This window comes from Ptiloglossa arizonensis, chromosome 9 (assembly GCF_051014685.1).
Source record: "Ptiloglossa arizonensis isolate GNS036 chromosome 9, iyPtiAriz1_principal, whole genome shotgun sequence".
Classification (NCBI taxonomy): Eukaryota; Metazoa; Arthropoda; class Insecta; order Hymenoptera; family Colletidae; genus Ptiloglossa; species Ptiloglossa arizonensis.
The window spans coordinates 12,312,553-12,325,100 of record NC_135056.1 but is presented as its reverse complement, the minus strand read 5'-3'; positions in this window follow the sequence as shown (position 1 = coordinate 12,325,100).

The following is a 12,548-nucleotide window of genomic DNA, read 5'->3' as shown; positions in this document are numbered from 1 at the left end:
GGACGCGTGCCTTTCGCGTGTTCGCGACAATGGAAACCTCGTTTACTCTGTGTTTATTCCCTAAAATTTCAACCTTCGAAATTTTCTCTCCTTGACGATTCCTCGATATCTGAATTGCGTTTATTTGCATTAATTCTCGGGTTGTGATCTCTTTAATATAGAGGAAGAATTTAATGTAATGTCGAGCATTGAAAAATATCTACCTGGAATAAATATAAAACAAAATATTAACGATTGGTTGGAGATGTGGAGAATTTTGAAAGGATTTGCAAAGTATTGTCGAAATATTTGTTGATTTGTCTTCGTTCACCTGATGATCGTACCTTCTTTTTCTTCTCCTTTCATTAAAATTTCTCGAACGATGATTCACATCGATGTAAGCCAGATTCGCTCAGTATTGTCATTGGCCGAGTGATCGTTATCCAGACACGTTTTCCTAAGTACGAGTTACCACGCTCTATCTGGAATCTCAATTAATGTCACTGTCCTTATCTCAGGATCATCCTGTTGTTATCGACTGGCCATCACTGCATTCGACTCAGGATCCCTTCAAATTTATCGTTCTCTCTATCGTTTGACCTCTTGTCAGTACTCGAAAGAGTAGATTCTTCCTTGCCACGAGAACCTTGCAACACTTCGTCCATCTACAAACTTTCGAAAGCTTGTAAAATCGTTCTTCGATAAAAATAACTACCTCGTAACCTATGTTACGTTACACATTACCTCAAAAATCAGTCACAAAGTTTCTTTCGGCAAAACTCACCGTCATTCTACACTTTTAGCACATCAAGGATGAGTTTCTGTCCAAAATACTATTTACTCGAAGAGAAACCAAAATGGTAGCCAGGACAAAGGGATATCTTTCTAAAAAAAAAAAAATATCAACGACACACTCTTCTGCACGAACGTCGTTCGCCATTTTGAAATTGATCGGTCTAATTGAAAATAACCACACTCGACGATCGATGCAGGCCCTAACTGCGACCCTAAAAGGGTGATACTAAAATACTTCTCCCGCGATTGTTGCTGGCTCTTTCGCGCTCGAACGTGCGTTGCGTTCAATTTCTGCCTGCATTTTCACAACGCGTTGCGCGAACTTCGATCTCCCATTACACTTGCAATATTTCCAAAAGGACCTCGAGTGACTTGCAAAATCTTACAACATAAGAGTAATACTTCACTCAGCCCCTAATAGTACAGTATATGGTAGTCGTGCGTTATTTTTTCAACAGTTTTCAAACAAATAATAATTACAGAAATTGGTTCTACACGCTTCTACACTGAACGACTACTGTAAAAATATGAAATTATAATCAAAGCTTGTATCTATATCGGAAGAACAAAGAACAGAAATATTTCTCTCTTGTAGATCTTTTCACGTTGCATTCAATTTCTGACTGCACTTTCGTAACAAGTTGACACCACATAAGAGTAATACTTTACTCAGCTTCTAATACTACAATGTTTGATCGTCGTGCATTATTTTTTCAACAGTTTTCAAACAAATAATAATTACAGAAATCGACTCTACATACTTCTAAACTATTGTAAAAATATGAAATTATAACGAAAGCTTGTATCTATATCGGAAGAACAAAGAACAGAAATATTTCTCTCGTGTAGGTCTTTTCGCGTTGCATTCAATTTCTGGCTGCACTTTTGCAACGCGTCGCATGCACCAACATCGAACGAATCTTCCTTCGCACTTGCACCGAGTATTTTCGAAAGGACCTTCGAACGAAGGCCCGCAGATTCCATCGGTGAAACAATGGACCGTCGCCAGTCGAAACGGGAGAGCGTCTAACAGGTCGAACGCGGGTTTGGTTCTCTGAATGGAACTAATAACTGAATAACCGACAAAAATCGCTGCCGGCTGTTCGGCTTCATTTCGGCGTGCGTTTTCTCGTTCACAATGACCGGCAGGCCACTACCCCGTACCACTCAGTCGGGTTTCGGATCCGCTGCTTTTCCACCCTCTCGCTCGAATTCGACATATTGCATTCGTTAGACCTCTAGTTAACCGACGTCCGCGAAATTCGTCGATGTTGAGCTGGTCAAGACTGCGTATTTGAACGTTCTCTGAAATTTCGTGCGAGCGAGCCGACGGCTGGAATAAAAAAAAGAAAGAGCCAACCCCCGTGTAAATATATCATTAGCTCGATTTCCCGTCGAAACGTCGATCGTAATTTTCTATTTTGTCCGAGCGACTCTGTACCGAATACAAACTCGATTACGGTCGATCGAGATTCAGTTCGGTTGGTGTTTCAGAATCAACAATGAGCAATTATCGGTACGCGAAGCTTGAACGGAGAATTTTTTACGAGGTTCACGTTACGTGAACCATGGAATTCAAATTTTTATTCCGTTCGATGGCATTGTTCGCTGCGATGCGAATTCGAGTACAGTTGTGTCTTTCACAGTGTTCGGGAATCAAGATTGTTAATTAACGATACGCGAAACGATAGATAGAGAATCTTTTAGAGGAGCTGATCGAAATTTACATCGATCGAAATCTAATTTTTAGTTTGTTCGACGACTCTCTACGAATTCGAGTACCGTGGTGCTTTCCATAGTGTTTGAAAATTGATACCATTAATTATCAATACGCGAAACAGTAGGTAGAAAATTATTCGTCGGAGCAGATCGAACTTGATTCTTACTTTATTCGACGACTATATTCGCGAGGATACGAATTCGAATACAGTGATGCTTTCCATAGTGTTTGAAAATCAATACCATTAATTATCAATACGCGAAACAGTAGGTAGAAAATTATTCGTCGGAGCAGATCGAACTTGATTCTTACTTTATTCGACGACTATATTCGCGAGGATACGAATTCGAATACAGTGATGCTTTCCATAGTGTTTGAAAATCAATACCATTAATTATCAATACGCGAAACAGTAGGTAGAAAATTATTCGTCGGAGCAGATCGAACTCGATTCTTATTTTATTCGACGACTCTATTCGCGAGGCTACAAATTCGAATACAGTGATGCTTTCCATAGTGTTCGATAATCGAGACGGTCGATTATCAATATGCGAGTCACGGTTAGAGAACGTGCGGAGATACAATGGGATCGAGTCGAGTTGGCCGAGTTTTCCCCCATAGGTTGCCCGACTCGAAGAAACACATTGGTGAGAATGACTGGTGATCACGAATCCGAGCAACAAATTCGATCAATAACCGAGACGTGTACCGAGAAAACGTACAACGTTAAAGGAAGCGACAATACGAAGTTTGCGACCTTACGAGTCAAATTTTGCTTAAAAATACAATGAAATTATATCAGAGAGTAACAATACTGGAAGGAAACCAGATGTGCCATTAATTTAAGGTTCATTGTATTAGAGCCATGTCGAGTGACACGATCCAGGGACAACCACGTTGTTTTGTCTTCTCTATTGTATAATATTTTAAAGTTCTCACTAGAACAGTCAGCGAGCATAAAACGAAACTTTCGATACAATTACGTTTGCACAACAACGTAATCGCGCCATATACGCGAATACCTGGTAAATATACTTTTATTACCAAAGAAATTTCAACAGACTGTTGTACGGGGAATCTCGGCCAGAAAAGGATGTAACGTGGCACAAGATCGTTCGAAAGTCCCCTAATCATCGCAGTCATGGATCCTTTTTAATCGTCGACAATCTCCGATCCGAATGAACCGCGACGAGCCGAGGTACACGCTCACATGCCAAAACAGTCTTCGCTGTGGTTGAATCTACGAGGTTGAACTTAAACCTAACCTTGCATACGCTGGTCTGTGTGCGGAAACTTCGGTCGGGAAACTTGCCGGAAACCTTGGAAACTTCGATCCACGGGGGTAGCCCGTAATTAAGACGTCCCGAAGAAAATCCCGTGAACCCCGACTCACGGTGATCGCGCGTTCGGCAGCCGTGTTTTACGCGCGATCTGGGCTTGTTTTCTCAGCCGATCGGGAGTCGAGGCCGATGGTTATAAATTCTGCATCGCGCAATGGGACAGCTTTCACCGAGACGGGGTCAAAATTCGAATAATCGACGCAGCGAGGAACCTTACCCGATTCATTCGTCGCGAAATTTTGAATTGTACTAGTATTGGGTCGTTCGGAGAGTTGTTTCGTTTTTTTCGAAACACGATTCTTTTTAGAGTGTACAGATATTTATACACTCTGAGAAAATGGTGTTTTAGTATCACCAAAAGAACGAAACGACTTTCAGAGTAACCCAATGTGATATAATAGACGAAGTAAAAAGTTCTGAGCGTTTTTCAATTTACTTCTACGATGAAATTAACAAAGTTAGCATTTTCGGATTTAGATCAAATACGCGCCGTTTCGTTCGGTAAGTTTTGTCCGTTTTGAAGACAATTTCATAATTCCGCGATTGAAGAAGTCTTTGTACATATTGGTAACAAAATTGACCAGGTTTGAATTGTACAAATTTAATGTACTACGCGATCTTGAGTTTCGAAAGACGAGAGAAGTTTAACGAAATTATTACTGTGTAGAAATTTCATCGAATATAGTAGGTGATTAAATTGTTAAGAACACTTGGGAAAATTATTTGAAGCTTTCGATGATATTATATTCTCGATAACAGTTGTTCGTTTAGTTCATTTTGCGTAATCGTGGATCGTTCGCACATGTGTCTTGATACTCGTAATTCGTTAGTTTGTGTTTATTCATTTTCGCGTTTGTTAATTATCACTTGTACCCTTTTTACTATTATTTATACACTGTACCATCAGAGGACGAGTACATTATTGTCTCGATTGCGACGTTTCAAGATTTTGCAAATTAACCGCGTTCGATTCGTCTCTGATAATCAATACTCACAGACGTTGGTGCAAATCTGAATGTAAATTTCGAACGAGGAACGAAGGGGACATTACTTTTTATCCCTCGCTCGTTGAATTTTAATTATATAGAATATTTCACAATTGTCAAAGTTCTATCGAACAAAAGTCGCGAATAAATCTCTGTATAGTAGAATTCTCGATTATCCAGATTCTCAATTATCCGTGGTCTCGGTTCACCAGAGTACAGGTTACACAAAATCCAAGAGGGAAAATGATGCAAAAAGAGGACGATTTCGAATCGTGTTCTTCGATATTTAGAGCAATTCTTCACCGTGTCGACAACGAAGAATTTTCAAGCGTAAAATTGAGAAAATGAATATCTGATTCTCAATTTTATCGATTCAATTTTGTATCAAAATCCCACTTATTCTCTCTCGATTCTTAATTCATCCCTCTCGATCGATCTTCTACCGTACTTTCTTTCCAATTAAAATATCAACACCTCGGTGTGTAAACTATCAACACCTCGGTATCTTCTACTGTACTTTTGTTTTAATAAAAATATCGACACCTCGGTATCTTCTACTGTACTTTCGTTCCAATTAAAATATCAACACCTAAGTATGTAAAATATCAACACCTTGGTATCTTCTACTGTACTTTCGTTCCAATTAAAATATCAACACCTAAGTATGTAAAATATCAACACCTCGGTATCTTCTACTGTACTTTTGTTCCAATTAAAATATCAACACCTCGGTATCTGCTACTGTACTTTCGTTCCAATTGAAATACCGATACCTCGGTATCTTCTACTGTACTTCCACGTTACGTAAAGTGTGTATCGAAAAAGGCGAAGCGCCAATCGTCGAGGTGTGAAATACACCATCACCGTAGGTGATCGGTTGTACTTCGTTCGTTCGGTGGTAGTTTGTTCGATAAATTTCGTAATTACGCGTTTCGGTAGGCGTCGCACGTTCAGGTCCAGGGTCTCGTAGTTTTTCGGACGGTTGCACGTGTGCGTGCATACGTTCCGCGATCGATGACCGACGACGAGCGTTAATCTTCGGTCAAGAGCGGAGCAAACACATCGTCGGGATAATGGGAGATGGCAGATCGGCGTGCGTGCGTGCTCGTGTTCTAACGTATCGCTCCCGACCTTTCGCGAAAATTTATATTCTCGTTGGCAGATAAGGCACACTTGCTATCTGGCCCGTGGCGTCGACGTCGCAGCTAAACTGGACGAGGGTGGAACGGAAACACGACCACCCACCCCTACCCCTACCCCTACCATTTTGCGAAATGTTTGCTCTACGGTATCGTAGATTCTGCTGAGTCTCCGGAAAGGGGAATGATTTTCTACTAATCTGTTCCTGATACTCTCGGTTCTCTCTCGATTATGAGATCGGTTTATCGGCCGTGACGAGGCTAATGGATAAAGTGACCTTGTGTTTTTCAGTTTCGGGAGTGGTTCGATATTTTTAGAATATTTTTAGATATTTTTAGATATTTTTAGATATTTTTAGATATTTTTAGATATTTTTTACGGTCTTCGGACCGTGGAGAATTGCGTTCCTTTAGAACGTCTCGTAAACAGATCGTGATTACCGCGATCTTTGAACTGGGGGTCCACAGCAGGAATCTTAGAACGTTCGTCTGAAGACACGAAAGGGGGGTATTCCTTCGAGTATTTTTCCAGGAATATTAATAACTAATTCAGAAGAACGCATATAAATCTTTAGCGAATCAGAACGAAACACCAGTTTCTTTCGATGTAAATATTCTTGACGATCTGTTTCATTTCAAATCTGTTCGACCAAATGTATCTTTCTGTCGTTCGAGAAATGAAATTATCGTCGATGTACGGTCGATAACGTTGAGAGAGTTCCCCGAGACACCACGTTGCGTAATTCTTTAATATTCGGAGACCTGCGATCTTAATCCAACGATCGGTTCACGGTTAGGGCTTCGACGGATACATCGATCCACGTGAAATGACCACGGGAGGATTTCGCGGGTTCGTTTCAGGGTTTGTCAATATCGCGAGGGGTTAATTGATCAAGTCCCTTTCGTCGCAACCGTATCTCTGACGAAGGGCTGACGTCACCTAGTCCACGGTACACGGTCCTGGCGATCCTGATTAGCATTAACGATTCATAGACCCGGGACTAACTAGGGTCGTCCTACGACCTCTCGCCATCTTCTCCGCTTCCTTCTCGTCCTTCTACGTGTCTACCTACCGCAAGTTATCGCGCCTGTCGACAAGGAGGTTATCTTTCGCGTTCGGCGATCGCTGGATTTACATAACGCTCGGCGAGCGTAGCCATCTGCTGGAATGAAGTCGTCTTTGAAGTAATCCTCTTGAATATGAAACAATAACGCGAGGAGAAGCGATCTATCGGGTCGTTTCACGAATCTACGTGTAACTCAAACCGTGCCAACTTTTGCCTTCATGGTGAAAATGCATAAACATGTACGAATCCTGTACGAGGATATCTTCTGTATATTTCTTGTCATTCGTTGGTAGCTCTTCGGTGGAAGCAAATAGGGTTTCACGTTTGTTAATTTCTGTACAAGAAAATTCCTCCTTCGATCATACTCCCGTTTCCTTTGATATCGTAGCATCGTAATATTATTGGGTTGTTCGGAAAGTCATTTCGTTTTCTTTGGTGAGAATGAAACACGATTCTTTTACAGTGTATAAACATTTTATTGAATTATATATTCTTCGATGGTATCCTAATTTCAGCATAGGTTTAGAAGAACGTAGGTTTAAAAATCGTGCCTGGAAGAGGGCAAGGAAAGAGAAGGTAGGAGTCGGTAAGAGTCGAAGCAGGTCCAACGAAAAGGAAGTTGATGATAACAGGGCTCGTGTGTAAGGTTAGCGAAATTTGGCAACGATTGAGGGTGTATAAGAGAGTATGTGGTGGGAGTGAGAGGTGCGAGAGAGTGTATAGAGCGAGTGAGGGAAGGATTAGAAATTTTGGGAACTTTCTTGTACGTGTCTCCAGAGCAGCAGGACACTAAGTATCTTGTTTTTGAGGACCTTTCCCTTTCCAGAAGGAAAGGCAGTGTCGAGCCAAGGATGTCGATGCAAGGCAGTGTTGAGTCGAGGATTAGAAATTTTGGGAACTTTCTTGTACGTGTCTCCAGAGAAGGAGGACACTAAGTATCTTATTTTTGAGGACTATTCTTTTCCAGAAGGAAAGGCAGTGTTGAGTCGAGGATTAGAAATTTAGGGAACTTTCTTGTACGTGTCTCCAGAGAAGGAGGACACCAAGTATCTTCTTTTCGAGAACCTTTCCTTCTCCAGAAGGAAAGGCAATGACAAGCCAAGGATGTCGGTCCAAGGCAGTGTTGAGTCAAGGACCATCGAGCCAACAGTCGCGAATCATTGTACACAATTGTATCAAAGTGACGTTAGTTCCTCTTATCCAGCTCTCGTCCAAGTGTTAATTATTTCTAATCGATAAATTATTCCATGATAGGAACCGTTACCGCATACCCGTAGAACGCAATTCCGCGCGGGAGAACGTGGACAGTTGTACGTCAAGTTTGACGCGAGTACCATCTTTCAATGGCCGCGTCCATCGTGGTGGCGTCGGTTATTACGAAAGGGCAGAACTCGGGGTCTTTCGATGTCCTGCAACGGCCTGCCCGTTCTCTCTGGGGAGGTCCTTCGAATTTTCCAGTCGACGGAGGGAAGCTTGTCGGCCAAGTTGCATATTACCATTTCTCGATTCGATGTGCGAGTCGCGGCCGGGCACGTTGCGTGTGGCACACGCACACGCGCGAGCACCGCGTACCGTACACCGGCGTTAGTCCCTCTGGCATTAGACAAGGGTATCGGGGATGCTCGGGGGTGCCGCTCGTTGTGATTGGTGTGGGTCCGACTGACCATTTGAATACACGGCACTGTAATCACGACTCCGGCCGCCTCTTTCCACCCTCTCGGTTTCTCGCGCTCCGTTCCGCCTGACACCTCTCCTCGCCTATCGCACAGTCATCGCGCGCCTTTCTCACCCCCGCGTCACGTGCTTCACTGTCCGGGGAATACCTCCAGATTGCTACCGCCGTCCGACAGTCCTCTCCATTCGTTTCCATCGTCGCCCCGTCGGACCTTCGCGACGATATCGCGGCTATATCCCGCTGGCGAGCCTGGATGGGATCCGTGTAACCGCGCGGAACCGTCTCTGCGATGACCGACAGTTTCCTGCGGCTTCTCGCCACGAGACATCGAGCCGCGAGACATGCCCACGTCCACATCCTGGTCCTCGTTCGTTCAACGTTTTATTAGTACCGGACCGTTGGACCACCTGTTTCCACCGTCTTCGCGAGTCACCGTCATCGCACGGGACAACCGTCGACCTTCGCGCGACATCTCGTCGACGTGCTCCGTCGATGACTTGTCATCGGCGAAGGATCAGAAATTTTTGGATGTTTCTTGAATTTTTGGCTCGAGAGAAGGAAGATATTTGAGTATACTGTTTTTATGAATGTGAAGGAAGGTTTAGGGAATCTAGGTGACTCGAGAGAAGGAGGATATTTAAGTGTCTTGTTTTTAAGAATGAGAAAGAAGGTTTAGGCTTAGGGAATGTAGGGTCAAAAAAGACCCGAGACACCGAGTCTTCGCGCGTCAAATACACCAGGTTCGATCGCGCAATTTCCACGTCCACGGTTGTTAGATGCCCCGAGTTGTGAATCTACCTTCAAGATTATGTCCACGAAAAATTCTCGAGCGTTTCGAAAACTTTCGTCTCCGTATTGTGTAACTGTTATCGCGTGTATCGTGTATACTCGATCGCCCGCAAAGAACGTCCTCCCATCCGTTCGGCCCCGACCGAGAAACGGACGCGCGCGCCGAATATCCCTCGTCCGTCCCAGAAAGGAAATTATCCAGGAGACGTCTCGTTGGATTTCTCTCGTTACCGCGTCGTTCCGGATGTGAAAATGCTCGCGTAACCGGTTCCGAATTTGCATGTTCGTCGCTCGGAGGCAGTGGGTTTTAGGAGCGGGGGCACGGCGAGTACGACGCCGCCACGAGACCCACCAACATCGCCCATCGCCAAAAACCGTCTCGCATCCATTTTAATGGATTCCCCGTGGAACAGACGAAGACACCGTGCGTCCAAAGAGAAGCTCCTAACGGGAAGACGGACCGAAACGGACGAGGACGGAGACGGTAAGAGAGAGTTGGTGAAAGAAAGGGCTAGCGAGAGAGAGAGAGAGAGAGAGAGAGAATTAGAGACAGTCAGAGAGAAAGAATTAGTGAGAAAGAGTAAGTGAGAGATTAAGAGAGAGAGAGAGTTAGAGAGAAAGAATTAGTGAGAAAGAATAAGTGAGAGATTGAGTGAGAAGGAGAGAATAGGTCTGGGTTAGAGTAAGTGAAAGAGAGAGTAGGTCTAGTTAGAGTAAATGAAAGAGAGTAGGTCTGGGTTAGAGTAAGTGAGAAAGAGAGTAGGTCTGGGTTAAAGTAAGTGAAAGAGAGTAAGTATGGGTTAGAGTAAGTGAAAGAGAGTAGCTCTGAGTTAGAGTTAGCGAGAGAGAGTCTGTGAGAAAGAGTAAGCGAGGGAGGGTTAGCCAGAGAGTATATGAAAGAGAGAGTAAGTAAGATAGTGTAAGCGAGAGCTGGTGAGTCAGAGAGAGAAAGAGTGAGTACGAAGAGGAGGAAACGAGAGGAGGAACAGATAACAGAGCAAGAGAGAGAGAGAGAGAGAGAGAGAGGGGACAGGTAGTTGGGAAGCGAAGTCGAGCACGGAGGATCCTGTAGGACGTGGTTGAACGTGAAAACGTTGCACTTCCACATTCGCGAGCACGTCATGTAGCCGGGCTACTTTGCCTAAACATTTGCTCGGTGCTTCACCTGCTAGGAGCCTAACCCTTCGCTATTTCATTAAATTAGAAGGAGGCTGGCTGGTTGGTCGACTGGGCTGGCTGGCAGGCTGCCTCAGACCGAGAGAGGTCCTTCTCTCTCTTTCTCTCTTTCTCTCTCCCTCCCTCCCTCTCTCTGTTGCTCTCTGGTTTCGCGAAACCGCTGGAAACTTTCGCTTTTACCGTCATTTTATAATTCATGGCGTCGTCCTGTCGCTCGAATGTAACGCGGGTCGCCTTTCGTAACGTCGCCGGGCTGAGTAAAGAGGGTCGGTCTCTCTCGCTGTTGCTATTGCCTCCGTTGCCAATGTTGCGCTTTCGTGCGCCACTCGTGCACGCGCGCGCACCTCACGAGCCGCTCGGGCAAACGGAAAGGTAAATCATGCATTTTATTATCGGAGAGCGAGGGATCCCCGAGAACTGACGCTCGTTAGAGAACCTAAACCGTGGAGCGCTGCGTAAGGGTACCGGTGAGCGAGATTGTTGCCAGGGGGGGAAGAAAAAAAAAAAAAAAGAACGACACACCGTGTCGCGTCGTCGGGCTGACACATATTCGTCGTCGGCGATGCCGTTCAAACCCGCGCTGACATATTTTTAGTAACCACGCTTCGTTCTGTCGATAACGCGCGCTATACCGCGCCGTGATGAAACAACGAAGGGAACCGTTACCAAGCTCCATTCCGGGGAAGTCGAGCGCGCGATGCCGAGGAGGTCCACCGCTTCTTCCTGTCGCGGGACGGTTTAATATCGAGCGAGCAGGCGAGCGTGGAACTACTCGATTGTTACGTCTTTCGGTCGAAATTGTTTTCGAGCTTTCGCTGGGAATATTCTTGTACACTTCCCCTCAGCTGGACACTCTTTCTTTTGATTTTCGAGTATTCTCGTAAGGCAAACGAGGTTGATATTTGGAGGGATGTACAGAATCATCCGGTGGAGTTGAAAAATAGAAACTTAAAACTATTTTCCAACGTTGATTTATCCACGTACCTGGTAATTTGAATATCTGGTAATTTTAAGAAGAATGCTCGGGATTACCAAACGTACCAGTTTCGGTATCAATGTGTATTTCGAGTGTCATCATTAGCGACTATGTTTGCAATTTGAATTCACTGGTGTATTTTAATAGCTGTTCGGTATCACGAGACAGTGCTCGAGAATCGATAGGTATCGGTATCAATGAGTACTCGGCTGCGACTAAGTTTCGGTTTTAAAGTTGCAAGTGACGTCCATTGTACTCGGGGAAGGGGCGAGTTGCTCGAACAGAACATGCAGATTGGTGGAGTTTAAAAGTTTGTCGGTTTGGAAACGGTCACTGCGTTTAATTGGGTAAATGAATTTCTTCGTTTAGAGCGAACTGCCCGCCTCTATCCGGCTCACGGATATGAGATCGTTCCTTACACGTACGATGTTCCTCGCAGCTGGTGTCGCAGCTTGTAAACTCGTAATGCTTCCTCGGTTTTGCTTCTGAAATTCACGCGTGCGAAACGAACTAATGGCTGTCTAATTAGTATCCTTCGTTGAAGTGTAAATGAAAAATTCGAATCTCTAAGAAACGAATAGCTACGTTGGCTTCGTTCGTTTACCGTTGCGACTGAAACATTGGGAGTTTTGACAAGTTTGATCAAAGAGACGAACAAGGTTGGTTCGAAAACCTTGTAGTCTCACCCTAACCATCGATTCGATGTGTGTTCGGTGTTTCGAAGGTTGAGGTGTTTGGAATTTTTAATAATTCGATTCTTTTTACTCGTTTATTCGAGACTCCATTTCGATGACATTGAACCATTGATTCTTATTCTCGAGACATCGATAGAATTCTTTGTTAGAAATCTCCCAATTTCGAGCTTCGTTAAATGTTCTTTTCGGTAAATTCGATTCATGGGTGAAC